Here is a 16,496-nt window from a genome sequence, read left to right as displayed (position 1 = left end):
CATACAAAAAAAGCCTGCTCATGCCGATTATCACTATCTAAATTCTCCTAAAAATTTGCCTCATACTATAATACATATTTCTCATGCTACAATTGCCTTTACTAAATTATTGTTGAATCTAAAGCTATCCGGGAGACACACTCAAGTAATATAGGGATAAAGATAAGAGAAAAGCAGAGAGCAAAATGATAAACGATAGAAATTGCAAACTTTTATTCATGAAAAAAGCCCTCTATTCATAGATAATGAGACAATAAAATTACATTTGTACGCCCTAGTAAAGTAAAGACAGTAGAGAGATATTTTCGGTAATATGCATTAAAAGGGCTGGAAGCCAGAAAAGACGTTCGATCTAGTATTTAATTTAGGCAATCGTTGGTTTGGAGACCGGTTGAAAGATACAGGCCGTCTACAAAAGATTTGAGCAACTAATATTGTTTATTTGGTTTGAATGAGGAAATCGCTTAACCGGACGTGAGGGAATTCAGTCGGGATATATCCTTTGAACAAGCCATCAGTAATCACTCGATATGGGTTTTGGCTCGTACCCAACTATCATAATTCAAGCTGTCAAAAGGTAGACCCTCACTTTTCTCCTCGTAGGCCCCTACTTGTCAAGTGTCTTCCATTGTGGTTGTTGGATTACCTTCATTTGAAAATATATATGTATATATATATATTTAGTTTCTCAATTTTCTCACTCTTTGTGAATCATCATGCAAGATGTACTATATATATATATATATATATATATATATTTAGTTTCTAAATTTTCTCACTCTTTGTGAATCGTGATGTAAGAAGTACAAGAAAAGAAAATCTTTAATTTCAAAAAGCTTAACATTATTTGTGATTATCAAGTGCATAAAAATTGAGCTCTCTTAAATTTAATGTCAGGACTTCTATAAATAAAAAGGACTGGGAGAAAACACATATTTTATCTCCTTATTTTTTTATGCGAAATTTGTTTGGTCTTTAACATTCGTCATGGCGAGCGATCATTTCCAATTCAGTCAAGTTCGGTGACGACGCCGAGAGGAAGGCTTTTCAGGCTGTGAAGCAGAATTCTGAGCTCCCTTCTGATGTTGAGCACCCCAAAAAGCTTCAGATGAAGAGGCTGAAGCCTTTCGATCAGAGGGATCAGGCTGCTTTGCCATGCGCCCTACGTCAGCTTTAATCACTACTATAGTGTCATCTTAAATAGCAACAAATAAAAAAGAATTAAAACAAAAAAACTTGCATGGCATGCCGGGTTGTATCATAGCCTCAGCAAAGCAACTTTACAAAAGAAAAAGCGAATTAATTTATGTTGATACAGCTTTTGCTATCACAGACATCCAAAAGAAACTTTAATTATTATAAATTTTAAAATTATTAAAATTACTTTAAAAATAAATATTTGATGAAATTTTTATATTACATTCATCATAAAATAAATTAATCATTTTTAAACTTATTCAGATTAAAAAATATCGGTGCCTTTTTCATTAAAAAGTGCTTCAAATCCTTAAAAATATTTATATTTAAGAATATATACCTTTATTTATATAAAATTTAACCCAAAAAATAAACAACCTGCGTCACCGAGCCGCGCCCATTACTTGTGCCAATCCTTTACGCATCACCAGTTCACGCTTTCTTCGTGAACCCCGAGGGAATAGTGACCTGTACAGCACTGCTGGAGCCTAACAAACTTTCCCGAAATATTCTCCAATTCGCCGCGTTATCAATCCATTTTTTTTTTCAAAATTAACAAATATCTAAATTATCGAATAATTAAATCCCACCGTTCCGCTCAATTTCCTTTCTGCCTTTTCAACGTCCTCAAATTTGAAATTTCCTCGAATACGCCCATGGCTTTTTTCTCGTCTTCCGCTCTGTGACTTGTCCCCACAATTTTTCTCTTTGCTAGGGTAGCATGGCACCAAGGCTACAGCTGGCAAGACATTCTGACCTGATTAGCTGGCGAAAGCGTAGCTGGCAACTGCTCGTTCGATGAACGGAGCAGGTGGACTTAAAACCATTATTAAAAGTGCATTGAGATAAATAATGCAGTGAACTCACGAGGCTCCGTTGTATTATGCAATAACACTGGCACAGTGGCACGAAGTAAATGGAACGATGGATGGCGCCTTATTGAATTTTTAGTACTTAATAATATTTATATAATTCAGTTAAAATTTAAGTATTTTTTAACAGGCGAATCATTAATTTTATTTTATTTATATTTGAGCTGACTTTTTCATGCCCGTTCTATTCCTTCGCCGCGTCTTCCTTCGAATGAAGTAACCGAAGCTATCAGCACCCCTCTTCCTCTCGCTACAAAAACCGGCGAATGCTCCCATCATCCACACAGCCACAAACGACTTACAAGAACTCTCCCAAAACTTCACTCTCACAAGAGAATCTTCTTCTCTCCCTCCCTTCCATAATCCTTCGCGGCCATGGATTCTTCATCTCATTCCGCGCATCTCTGCTTCTTTCTGCTTTCGGCTCTTCTCTTCCAATCTTCGCTCGCTGGCCGGATGCTCCAGGTCGAGTTAGAAAAGCAGCCGCTCACCATAACCTACCACAAGGGCGCTCTTCTCTACGGCCCGATCTCCGTCAACCTCATTTGGTATGGTAAGTTCACCGCCTCCCAGCGATCCATCGTCTCCGATTTCGTCACCTCCCTCACATCCGGCGATCTCCATCATAACAAGCCCTCCGTGTCATCCTGGTGGGCAATGGCCGAGAAGTACTACGTGCAATCGAAGAAAGCGCCGCCTCGTCTCACCCTAGGAGATCAGATTATCGATAAGGACTACTCTTTGGGCAAATTCTTGAAGAACTCGGACATTTCAGCTCTCGCGACGAAAGGCAGGCCTCAGCAGGCCATAAACGTCGTCTTAACGTCGGATGACGTGGCGGTTGAGGGTTTCTGTATGAGCCGATGCGCGACCCACGGATCGTCTTCCCGGTCCAAAACTGGCCGGTTCGCCTACATCTGGGTTGGGTTGGTAACTCGGCGATTCAGTGTCCCGGCCAGTGCGCGTGGCCCTTCCATCAACCGGTGTACGGTCCGCAGGCCGCACCCCTTGTGGCGCCCAACGGAGACGCTGGAGTTGACGGCATGGTGATGAATATGGCGAGCATGATTGCCGGAGCAGTTACTAACCCGTTCGGCGGCGGTTTCTTCATGGGTTCCGAAGACAGCGCCGCTTGAGGCGGCGACGGCGTGCCCGGGGGTTTACGGTAAGGGAGCGTACCCTGGTTACGCCGGCGAGCTTCTAGTGGATTCTGTCACTGGTGCGAGCTATAACGCCAATGGGGCTCATGGGAGGAAGTATCTGCTTCCGGCGATCTTTGATCCGTCAACGGCTTCGTGTTCTTCTTTGGTTTAGTTTTGAGCGAGTTGCTGAGTGGTTAAGAAGTGTTATTAGGTCGTTAGATCTGCATAGAGGGAATACTTTAGATATGCAATTCTTTCATTAATTCAATGTGTCTTTAGACTTTGACTTTTTCTTAGTATATTGATGTGCATTTCATAGTTATGATTCTGTTTTAAATTGTTCTTGAAAAGCTTTTGAGTATTTGATGTGTTTTGTGATGTCTGTCAACGTTTAATATGCCAATGTGCTGGTTCGAAAACTTATAGTGCCCAACTTTATGATTGATTTATGTTTTTGGGAATGATCGATGGGCTAATACCTATAATTGATTAGTTTTTGGAAGATTTACATACATTACACATATGTAAGCAAGTTTTAATGTATTTTATATCCGGTAGAATTTTATATCCCTGTTTCTCCCCCCCTTCTCCAATTGCTGATTTATTTAATAAATCTTGCTATTGGGTGGGATTTTAGAAATCAGAAGTTTTCAAAGCCTTCGTCTTTACGCAATCGCTATTGTTAATGCCTTCTCCATTTGCTACGGTGAGTTCCGTCAATGCCTCTCCGGCAAGCTTGGGGAAGAAGGATGAGGGGATTTATTATTAATAAAAAAATTCTAATAAAAAATAATTAAATTAAGGATTTTAATTTATATAATCTTTATAATTGATGTTAATTAAATATCAAGTCTCTAATTTTAACAAATTAATATTAATTTGTATTTTAATTTGATCAAATACAATTCATTATCTCTTATTTTTTTCATGATTATTAATTAATACTTATTTAAATTAAACTGAATTGATTATGATCTCATAAAATTTTTGGCCCTATTGAAGTCATATTTGTCGTGGAGCGCACAAGGGGTAAGAAAAAGTAAAAAGATATATATATATTTGGGAAAAGAAAAAGAGAAATGAGAGATTCCTTAATAGTGAAATAAAAATTATAGAATTTTGAAAACATTCGACAGGAAAGTGAAGTCATGGTAGTAGTGGATTGAAAGATTTACTGACCGTTTATTATCTGCTCGGATCAGGAGTCAAATTCGTTGAAGCAGATCTTGGGCTGACAAGCCTATTCTTCACTCTGTTACTTATCCCCCAAAAACAACATTGCCATATTTGCCATAGACCTGATTGAATGGCCTGCCCAAAGAGCAGTGATCCGTAGAATCTCTTTACTCGAAAGTATCCACAGACATGTATTTTGATCTCATTTCTGCATATATGCATCCTCTATGCATATAAATAAGAAGTCATTTCTCAAATAAGATCTCATTTTCAATTGTTCATTGTCGTTGATACACCACCAATAAATTTTCATCATCCGACACAATCTCAATATATGACACAAATCTTGAGGTAATATTTGTGCAAAGAACTTTCAAACTTTGATTAACAGTCATTCAGAGCTCTAATTTCATCAACTTATAGTCAAACTGACCATATCGATAAAACAAACCCAATAATATTAGTTAGTCTAATCAGAGTCAAATAGAGCCCAAATCAAATAATTAAACTATCCTTGGAATATTTATGAACATAATCGAAAGGTCAAATAAATGCCAAATTTAGCAAGATTTTAGTCGAATCGAGCGTCTCGATAAGAGGAATTGAGCACCCAAGATCACTCAATTTTGACATCTTTAAGACACCCAACTGTCTATTAATCGTTGTTTGATTGCCGGACCATCCGATCAAAAGGATTCACATTCCTTCATTAATTGTACCCAAAACACTATAAATAGAGCCCCTCTCCTCTCATGAGGGAGAGTTGAAGCCTAGAGAGAGAGTCTGATACCTTGAGTAGGTGCTGCAGCTCAGCATTATCACCTCCGCCGACCACCGTCGACTATCGCCTACCGCTGCCGACCTCTTCCAACTACCTTCAACCGTCGTCAATCACCGCTAACCAGATGTCGAAAGTCAACGCTCTAATCTGAAAAAATATTGTTACAATTTCCTGTATGTGGGTCATGGGATTTATGTATTCATAAATCAATAGTGGATTTCTCGCAACTGGGCAAGTCCTGGTGGAATTTCCCTTTTCGGGTTTTCCACGTAAAAAATTATGGAGTTGTCACAAATTGTTTCTTTTTCATTTGTGTGTGCTTAATTTTCAAACAACGGTAAGACGATAATCCCTGCTGCGGATTTTCTAGCACGCATCAACCATGCTTTCTCTTTCTCTTTCTCTTCTCTACGACACTCTAATCCTTGTGTTTCTCTCGGATAATTTTGAATCCAATTATTCTATCTTTTTTCTTACAATACCTCATATTTGATAGAGTTGGTCTCATTCTGAAAGACATGACTTATCATTTAAAATATAAGAATCTCATCAAAAGGCTCGGCAAGGCCCAGTCCATTTTCATTTCAGTTGGTCACTTTTAATAGTAAGGCTCGAAATGATAACATCTTCACTAAGTATCATGGCTCGCTTCGACATTTATCTCAAGTATGATCTTGGAAGATGGGGCAATCCGTTCTTAGCTTTGAGGCGCCTGATCACGAGACTGAGTGCTGACTGTGGGATATCACCTGTTAACTTGGGATCTATCTGCAAACCTTATAAATGCAGTCTACGTCAACCATCCATACATTGGTAGTAGTTGCTTGCCCTTAGAGTTGATGTGCCCTAGGTCAGTTGGCTTTGACACTCACGATTTATTACGTTTCTTGTGCTCTTTAGCATCTGACGACCATCCCTTAAAGTTTACTTGAGGTGACCCCTGAGCTTCCTAAGGAAGCTTTTTGATAGCCTATGTTTATTTGTTCGAGTTCTTTGGTCTCAAGGTTCAACAAATTCATGTTACCTAGTTTCTTGACTTTGTTGTTTTTATTTTATATATTAATATATTTTTTCCGGCTAAGACAATCTCTTACACTCAACTCAATGTATTGTCAATTAATATGCTCAAGCTTTCGGCTACTGACAACGTTGATTATTTATACACAATAATAAGCTTACTTTATTTTATTTTATTTTATTTGCTTAAATTTAGCTTCTCAAGATGCTTCACATGATCAACCAATGTAGTATAACTCCAAGCAAAATGACATACACAATTACTGTCATGGTCCATAATTAAATGAAAAAAAAATTATTATTGATATTATTTATATTTTCCCAATGAATCATTGAATTATCAACCTCTATCAATAATTGTCAATCAATGTCTATGACATTCATCCATCACATACATAAATTGATAATAAGGCCCCGTTTGGGGCAACTTATTGACCTACGGTGGTGTTTTCAAAACTTCGCCGCAGTGTTTGAAAAACACGTTGGGGGTGCGTATTTGTGCCGCTCCTAAACGCCTATCCCGATTTTCTATTAAGGGGGCGAAGTGAGACGAGGTCTGCATCCTGCGTCTGATTATCGCATTAGGGTAAGAATTCTGGCTATGCCCTTCGGTTGCCCTCCCGATACTCTCCCTCGCTCTTGCTCTCCTGTTCTTTCTACTTCATTTTGCAATATCTCTCGCGAAGATCGACACCGAGGTATATTTTGTAACAAATTCGCACTGCCATTCTCGATATCCCTTCTTCTTTCTGCTCCTTGCCTCAAATGAGGTAGGTTTTCGACTCTCACATTTTCACAGTCACATTTCTCTTATATTTAACTGGGTATTGATCACCCATAAATTCACATCATTTATGGGAAGGGAGAAGAGAGACAGATCCAGAGTGAGGGGTTTTGAACTTTTGCAAATAGAGAGAAGCTACAGGGATTGATTGTTTCAGATTTTTTTATATTTATGAGATTGAGTTGATATCCATTAAATTGCATAAAAGTGGCTACATGTATGTTCTACAAAACCAAAAAAAAAAAAAAGAGGTTGATATCCATTAAATTGCATAAAAGTGGCTACATATATGTTCTACAAAACCAAAAAAAAAAAAGAAGCTTTGATTCATGGTTTGATGGAAATTGCAAAGTTCAGTTCTAATATAATGAGGCAATTACATACATACCACTCAATCGCGTGGTCATACTTTTTGATGAAATTGCTTATCAATTTGCATGGTACTTGTTTAATGCAATTTGGTTCATCAAACTTTTTGGTGTTGGTGTTAACTTTCAGTCATAAAATGAATTGTAGCAAAAAGGATGATATATATTGTTCATTGTGGATGATCTTATTCCCAATGCTGGTGTTTCCTTTAACGTGTTTAGTGGCTTTGCTTACATGTTTTTTTTTCCATGAGAATTTAGCTTACATTTAGAAATAGAGGCTCTCTATGGCTTCAATTTATGAAGAATAATAAATAGTGTCCTCACTCTCATTATTTAGCATGTTCTATTAATCCTACAAATTCTATTATTTGGAAAGAAAGGTTAATATTTTTTCTTTGAAACTAAAGAGTTATCTTGTTTGGGAACTTGGTGATGGAAGTTGTTGCTCCTAGAATTAGCTATTAGCTGCAAAAGTTTCAATTGAAATTGCTATTAGCTGCAACAGTTTCATGTGAATATTAGCTGCACCAGTTTCATTTTCATTGTAAGATATGTGATATTGATATTGCAGTTTCATTATCTGTTGTGGTTTCTGTATTAGCTGCAACAGTTTCTGTATTGCTGTAGGAAAGAGAGAGAATTTCAACGAGATGGCTGCGGTTGAACATGAATGTGACCACTATATATGTGTTTAACCTCATTTAAATATGTTTTTGGTTGGCTGCTGCAACAACCATTCTGTCAGATATTATGATTTTATTCGTGTTAACCAGTTGTTTTCATTCGGGTTTACTGCTTGTTTTTATTTGGTGATTTCAACAATTTATTGGTTAGTTGAGCTACCTTTTTTTAGCAGTAGAGAACATCTGTTGATTCAACTGAATAAAGGGAGCAAGAATTAAGAACAATGCATGTATTTGGTTAGTTGAGAGCATGTTGTAACATTCTTCATTGAGATTCATAGCTATGTAACCTTACACAGTTGCTTAATAAAACATGTTTGATTTCCTTCTATGTATGTAGGTCTTTGACCGAATCACATAATTTTTTTGCCTACTTATATTTTTTTGTTTTGATGAGGAAATTGCAACACTGTGGAAATGATGATGGTTTTGGATGTTAATTTATACGAGCTAGAGGAAATGCTTTGTGTAAGTTGCAAAGGGTTTTTTTGATGCTTTAGAAGTTGTCCTGTTATCCATTGTTTATGTTGCAATCATTCTAAAGAAATTGATGATGGCGATGAATGCTAATTTATGATTGTATGGAAGTGATGTGGATGAAGTTGGGCTTAAACCATAATTTTTGGTCATTGATGAGGTTTTTTTTTCCTAACATGAAAACATTAAGCAGGTACTTATTTTCCTTTGTTCTTTCTAGTTCCAAAATGTCTAAGGCAAATGAAGGTGGTCCGTCAGCTATGTGGTTTTGATACTCACGAGTGTGTGAGCATTGTACGTCATCTTGTTAAACTAATATGTGATAATATTAGGGTTCTGTATTATGTACTTCTTTGCTTATGTTAGTTATGTTGCAAACGGTTTCACTTGTAATTGTATTTCTTCTGATACTCACGAGATAGCGAACAGTGTATTTTATTTTTTCTTAACTCATCTGTAACAGTTTGAAGCTTCTGTTATATCTATTATTTTTCTCATTTTGTTCTGTCGCAAAACAAATTTACCAAACATGGGCAGAATAATCATTTATCCAACAACAGCTGCTAGTAAGCTGTTCTGAATAAGTTTTCCCAAACATAAAAACCAGCTTGTTCTAATAAACTGCAGATTATCAGATCATAAGAATAATATATTTATCACCATATTATAAATAATCAAGAGCTGCCCCAAACAGACATTAAATTTTCCAATTTAGTACTTAAAGATCATGACATTTCATTTACCATATCACTATAAATTTCGTCGGATAAGATATTAAAGTTGAAATAATTTTTTATATTTAAAAACAAATAAAATTTTGGGTCAATATTTCTAGCAATTAATAATAAAATCATTTGAAATTTATTATTTAACAATAACGTTGTTAATATAATAAGAGTCTGACAAGATATTTCAACAAATTTACCAATACTTTGAACAGCATTCAAATGCTCGATCAATTTAATCGAGCCTTCAAAAATAATGGCCCTCAAGTCAAAATATTCTTACATTTTTCTATATTGATATCCTAATATAATTTCTCTACCATCCAAACTAGTAAATCAACGTCAATCAATTCAAATGATCCAAAAAAATTTACTGTACAAAAAAATAAAATAAAAAAAAGCTCTCTTTGAATTATTTCACATATCATTTGATTTTTGATTTGCTATATGTGCTTGACCCAACAAATACTATAATTAATGGTGCACATTTTTTGGATTAAAAAATAAAATTATACTGATCTTAATTATTAGGTTTAATTTGGTCTTTAAAATATAAACATTATTATCAATTCTAATTAAAAATTTTTAATTTAAAATTTTAAGTTTAATTTTTTTTTTAATTTCTAATGTCTCAACTAATTATTCTCTATCTTTTAGTGTGTGCTGAATTTTCATATCACGTTAAGATAATCATACATTACTCTACTGTCGTGAATTTTCTAGCACACAACATTAATAATTAGATTAATAAATTCATACAAATAAATAAAATAATGATTAATGTACTATTTCAAATAAAAAGATTATAAGAAAAATAGTTCATACTATTCACGTTATTAATAAAAAATAATTGAATTTATTATTGATATTTATTATAAAATAAATTATTTATAATGAGTGAAACTATTCAAACCAAATTTGAATTTGATTTGAATTAAAAAATAATTTATTGATTTTTATATAAATTTTAAGTAAAATTAAATGATTGGAGGATATTTATACATACCCACGTAAAGCATACTATTTTCCCTATAAACACCTAAAATTTTAATATTACCTATATACCACCCAAACGTTTCTAAGAAAATATTTATACCATTCCGTCTTTCCTTGGCGTCGAGGAGTTTGCATTATGTCATGTTGGTCCCATTGCTTTCTTAGTAGAGGCTTTGTGTTGTAGAAGTGATGTCGAAGATCCTCGGATAAGATTAAGTGAATTTAAAATTTGCATAATTATATAAGTAATTCTCTTATCTCCACCTTTATTGCAAGAGCCCCACAAACAAATAGGAACTCTTCTTCTTCTCGAACGGCTACCTCCCCGCCATGTCTACACCCAAATTATATCTATTTCGCTCTCTTTCTCCTGCTAGAAATTTTTTCTTGTAGCTCGATCAACACTCCCCCAAGGTTTATTTCATCTGTCTCATAAGGGTTCTTATCGGGTTCGATATTTTCTTTGATTTCCCACCATCATTTTAAATCAATATTATTGTGTGGAGTTCATATATATAGATAGATTAATTGTATTGTGAAGATATTATGGTAAATAACCACCAAATCTCTTTCTAACCAATCTCATTCATACATAATATTTTTTTTATATATATATATGCGCTAAGCCCATGATGAGAGCCCGTATCATGTGCCTAAATATTCGAAAACCTAACGCTACTGGGGATCGAATCTGTGACTTAAGGGGACTTACAGTGAACCCTCCAACCAACACATCACGGCTTGTGGCGCACATACAAAAGTAAAAAAATAATATTTATATATCCCTAAAAATAATTTAGTTAATTATATCAACCTGGTAGACATTCCTCCTCTTTAGGGCTGTCAATCTGGCTCATTGTTCGCGAACAACTCGTGTACGGCTCGTTAATTAGCTCATGTTCGGCTCGTTCGTTAAGCTAAACGAGCTAAACTCGAATATTTTTTAAGCTCAATTTGTAAATGAGCCGAACACGAACATAAGTTTGTTCGCTTCGCTTGTGTTCAGCTCGAATTGGCTCGAAAATAAATAATTAAATAAATATATACATAATAAATATTCATAAAATTAAATATTATAAATTTTAATTAATTAGTTTTTTTAAAGAAAAATTGTCATATTATAATATTAGTTTTATGATTAAAATATTATAACATATATAGTATCTAAAAAAACCCTAACCCCGCCTGCCCATTCCTCTCGGCTCTCTCGAATTTTCTCACTTTCGGCTGCCTCCCCCACTCTCCCTCTAACTCTTCCTGTTCTTCTTTCGAAAATTCTTTCGGCCGACGGCCGCAACAACTTAGAATTTGCCGTCTCCGTTCGTCTTCTAATATCGACTTGTATATCTCTCCGGATAGTCAGTGACTTCGTGTTGACTCGATTGCTCGGTATTCTTGCTTGGTCGCTTGTTTGGCTACCTAGGTGTTTGTTATCTCTTGTTATCTCTGAGTATCTTCTCTCTAATATTTCATATTATCTTATGGTTCGTCTCTTATCTTATATTTACTTAAATTTATTTTACATTTATTTGGATTTTTTTACGGAACACTGCAATTCTGTCAAAAACCCAAAAAATATATATATATATATTCTATGGATGAGAATATGAGATCTGATCTAAATGTTTTGTTGTGAAATTTAGTTCGAAGTGCATTCTATGGTGAATCATTACGGGGTTCGCGTATTGCTTCTAGATCAGAATTTTTTTTGTGAAGGATACTATGCTTCTTTCTTTTAGCTTTTCAAAACAATAACATCCGTTTTCCTTTAGCTTTTCAACCAGTTGATATTCTTGTATTTTTGTCATGATTTCCAGTTGATGCTACAAGTCATGTTTATAGAGCAAGATCACATATGAATACTTGAGTTCAAGTTTTGTAGATAGCCTTGTTGTGAAATTTAGTTTGGCTTGCATTGTGTGGTGAATCATTATGTGGTTCGGCTATTGCTTCTAGATCATAATTGTTGGGACTGCTTTATAATGGTAGACATATTATAATGGAGACATATCATAATGATTAGTGAGAAGCATTACATATTCAGTGGTGGTTCGACTATTGCTTCTAGATCAGAATTTTTTTTGTGAAGAATTTTATGCTTCTTTCCTTTAGCTTTTCAAAACAATAACATTTATTTTCCAAGGGTTATGCAAGATGAATACTTGAGTTTATAAGCAAGAAAATGAATGCTAATTCTTGCTTATCAATTTTATAAATACTTGAGTTCAAGTTATGTTTACAGTTCAAGATCGTATATGAATACTTGAGTTCAAGTTATGTAGATCAGCCTTGAGTTCAAGTTCTCTAAATACTTGAGCAAGTTACGTATATAAATACTTGAGTTTAATTTTATGAATACTTGAGTTCAAGTTATCTAATCTCTACTTCTTCTCGGCACTGTTGGCTTTTGTTGAAATTAGGGTTTTTGGATTAAGTGAGGTCAACACATTTAGATTTATGTGTATGCATTACTTCTCCTTCTCGGCACTGTTACTCTCTTTTTCTTATGCATTATATTTTGCTATTGTTGTAGGCTTTAGTGATTCATTATGCTAATCTTGGGTATGCATGAGGAATGAGCTGCCATTTTTTTACTATAAATGGTCATTCTTTTCAGGTCTTTGTTAAATAGCAAAATCTTAAGATCCAAAGATAGCATTCTAAAGTTTAAGGTGGTATGAATTCAAAAAATAGAAGCATAGGTGTTAGACATGTAATACATAAGAATTGATTAGTATGTGTGTAAATAAAAAAAAAAATAGAATATTTGTGGCCGCAGGATTGAAAGAAAAATATGTGATATTGTGTTGAAAATATGTTAAGAAAATCTACATTTGGTTCAATATGTATTCTTATATCTCAAACATGAGCTTCAGTTTTCTCATATATACTAGCTTACTTATTTCTCAAAGACAAAAATGCGTCTCTGCATGTGTTGATACTATATAAGAATTGTTCAAAAATACAATTTTGTTGGTTTGGGAAAGATTTGAAAGCTTTTGTGACTTGCTGTTTTGACTCTTGTTTTGCATAAGTTGAGAAATGACTATATGATGCTCTCCAATAGTTATAAGTTGAGAAATGACTATCTGTTTTGACTCTTTATGTGCCAACCACTCTTTTTCTGGGTTGTTGTAATGATTAGCTTTGTTGTTGTTTTAAATTCTTCATTTATAGATGACATTAATTTATGAGCTTGCAACTATCTAAAATCAGATTTGGTTGATCATGTGTTATTATATCTACTAACATAAAAAAGATGGGACGACAAAAAATATATTTACATACATAAAAAAGATGAGCTTGCAGCTGATGTATATTTGAAATGTGTCTTTATGGTGAAAGAAGCATAACTTATTCAGTTGTAATGAGTTCCCTAATTACAAATTTTGCTCAACAAAGATTGATTTGTCTTCTCATTTACGAGTTTGTCATATTGTCATTTTGATATTCTTGAAGAAGAACATAATTCTTACAAGAAGAACATAATTCTTAATACTAATTCCATAGTTTTGATTTCAGTTAGTGTGCAAATGCAAATATGTCCGAATTAAATCTTTCACAATCAAATTCATCCAACAATCAATTACTACCAGAAGCTCAGAATAACAATGATATTATCATTCATAATTTACCAAGTACAGAGCCATAAATAGTGCCTCAAGTTGTCATTGATAATAGCAGTGAAGAAGTTCTTAACAAGAAGGGTAGGAAGAGGAAGTCAGCAGTGTGAGAGTATTTTGTTGAGGCAATATTTCCGATTAAAGAGGTACATACTACTTTTTGGCAGTGCATTTGTTGTCGAACAAAATTTCAAAAATCTAAAATAAAATTTCAAAAATCTAAAACAGGAACTACTTCTCAACTTCTACGTCATGTAAGGGAATGTGGACAAATCAAAGCTAAAAATAAGAAAGTCGTTGGTCTTGCCGAAAAAAGATAAAAATTGTTGAATTTTATGCCAACTGATTTTGATGCAGATGTTGAGATTACAGTTTTTCACGATTCAAAAAAACTATTATGATCAACACAAATCAACACAAGATTAGAGAGATAATCTCCAAAATGATTATAGTGCATGAGTATCCTTTTAATATTGTTGAACATACAAAACATTCATTTTTACAAAGCATTCATTTCTATGGATGGGCTTAATTAGGTTTGATGCATTATGGAAGTGATTTTTTTGGGTGCCCCATTAGATGATTATTCTTACACTTAATTTTGGAAAACAACACAAGTTTGCAACCATTTTAGGATAAGAATATGAAAAGATGTCGTAAATGATTATTCTTACTCTTAATTTTTGAAGGCAACACAAGTTTGCAACCATTTTAGGATAAAAATATGAAAAGATGTCGTAGATAATTATTACATTTTAGGATAAGAATATGAAAAGATGTCGTAGATAATTATTATTACTCTTAATTTTGAAAGACAACACAAGTTTGCAACCATTTTAAGATAAGAATATAAAATGATGCATAATAATGAAGATGCCTAAGAATATAAAATGATCCTAAAGTTCAAAGAATATGAATAAATTGCAAAAGGTCTTAACTATTTTTCATATATATTTGAAAAGGGGTTCTTCTTATTCAAAGTTGATAGTTTGCAAATATAATTTATATTATACATTCCATTAAAAGCTGCAACTTTGCTTCAATTCAAGCTCGGAAAACCATTATACTCCTTAGTTTATAATTACAGGACTTTGCTGCAAGCATTCCATGGAGAATCAGCTAGAGTTTCTTTCACGTTCGATCATTCCTTGGCTACCCCTGTCTTTGTAAGTGCATTTGAAACTCATTATTTTGTTTGATGGGCATGAAAATATTTGTTTATTGTAATCAAGCATGTGATTTTGAAGTGTGGCCTTAAAGATGGAAGGGATTTCAATGGTTTTTATATTTATAAATGAGGATATTCGGCTTGTACAAAACTAAAAAATCTAGTATCCTAAACAAATTTTTGCAAAGAATTTCTCTTCTAGGTGTTAGATCATTGACGGACATAAGGATTTTTGGTATATATTACTCTACTAGTATGTGTTGAATTTTCATACCACGCTAAGATATACCACGTTAAGATAATCATATATTACTCTACTGTCGTGAATTTTCTAGCACACATCATTTATATTAATAAATTCATATAAAAAATAAAATAAATATTAATGTGAATCTTAGCTATTTCAAATAAAAAGATTATAAGAAAAATAGTTAATATAACTCACGTTATTAAAAAAAAATAATCTTATTATTGAGATCAATTATAATGTAAATTATTTATGATGAGTTAAACTATTTATGGTGAGTTAAACAATTCAAACAAAATTTGAATTTGATTTGAATTAAAAAATAATTTATTGATTTTTAAATAAATTTTAACTAAAATTTAATTATTGGAGGATATTCTTTAATGATTGGAGGATATTCATACATACCCACTTAAAGCATACTGTTTTACCTATGAACACAGAAAATTTTAATATTACCTATGTAACATCCAAACTTTTTTAAGAAAATATTTATACAACCTCTTCTCTCCTTCCCGTCGGGGAGGAGTTGCATTATGTCATATTGGTCTCATTGCTTTTCTTGGAAAAGATTTAGTGAATTTAAAATTTACATATTTATATATGTAATTATTTTATCTCCTACCCTCCTTGCCCCACAAACAGATAAGAACTAATTTTCTTCTCGAATGACTACCTTGCCGCCAAGTCTAAACCTAAAATATATCTATTTCGCTCTCTCCTGTTAGAAAATTTTGCTTGTAGCTTGACACACTCCCCCCGGAAGTTTATTTCATCTGTCTCATACGAGTTTTTATTGGGTTCAATATTTTTTTTTATTTTCCCACCATTATTTTAATTCAAATATTATTGTGTGGAGTTCATATACATTCCTGGTAGACATTCCTCAGCTTAATTTTAAAAAACTTCTGCTACATAAAATATGAACCCCAAAATATATTAAAATTTTTCTCTTAGTTAGAAATAATTATTTCATATAATTAGTTTTTGTATGTGATGTCTGATTTTTATCATCGATCGTGGTGATTAAAATTTTTTTTAAAAATACGAAAAATAAAAAAAAGGCCAATCAAAACATATCTTTACAGTGAACTTGTCAGCTTGGCATAGCCCAAGGCTTTAGCCGGCGAGAGACTCTGACCTGATTAGCTGGCGAAAGCTTAGCTGGCAACTGCTCGTTCGGTGAGCGGAGCAGGTGGACAAAAAACCATTATGAAAAGTGCATTAAGATAAATAA

At 33.6% G+C, this 16,496-nt stretch overlaps 1 pseudogene; it reads left to right on the top strand.

Annotated features, from left to right (window-relative positions):
- Positions 1-2,247: 2,247 nt before the first annotated feature.
- Positions 2,248-3,630, top strand: LOC110021605 (annotated as a pseudogene).
- The last annotated feature ends 12,866 nt before the right edge of the window (positions 3,631-16,496 follow it).

This window comes from Phalaenopsis equestris, unplaced genomic scaffold (genome assembly GCF_001263595.1).
Source record: "Phalaenopsis equestris unplaced genomic scaffold, ASM126359v1 Scaffold000136, whole genome shotgun sequence".
NCBI classification, from domain to species: domain Eukaryota; kingdom Viridiplantae; phylum Streptophyta; class Magnoliopsida; order Asparagales; family Orchidaceae; genus Phalaenopsis; species Phalaenopsis equestris.
The sequence above is the reverse complement of the archived record's forward strand: the minus strand, read 5'-3'. Positions and strand labels throughout refer to the sequence as shown.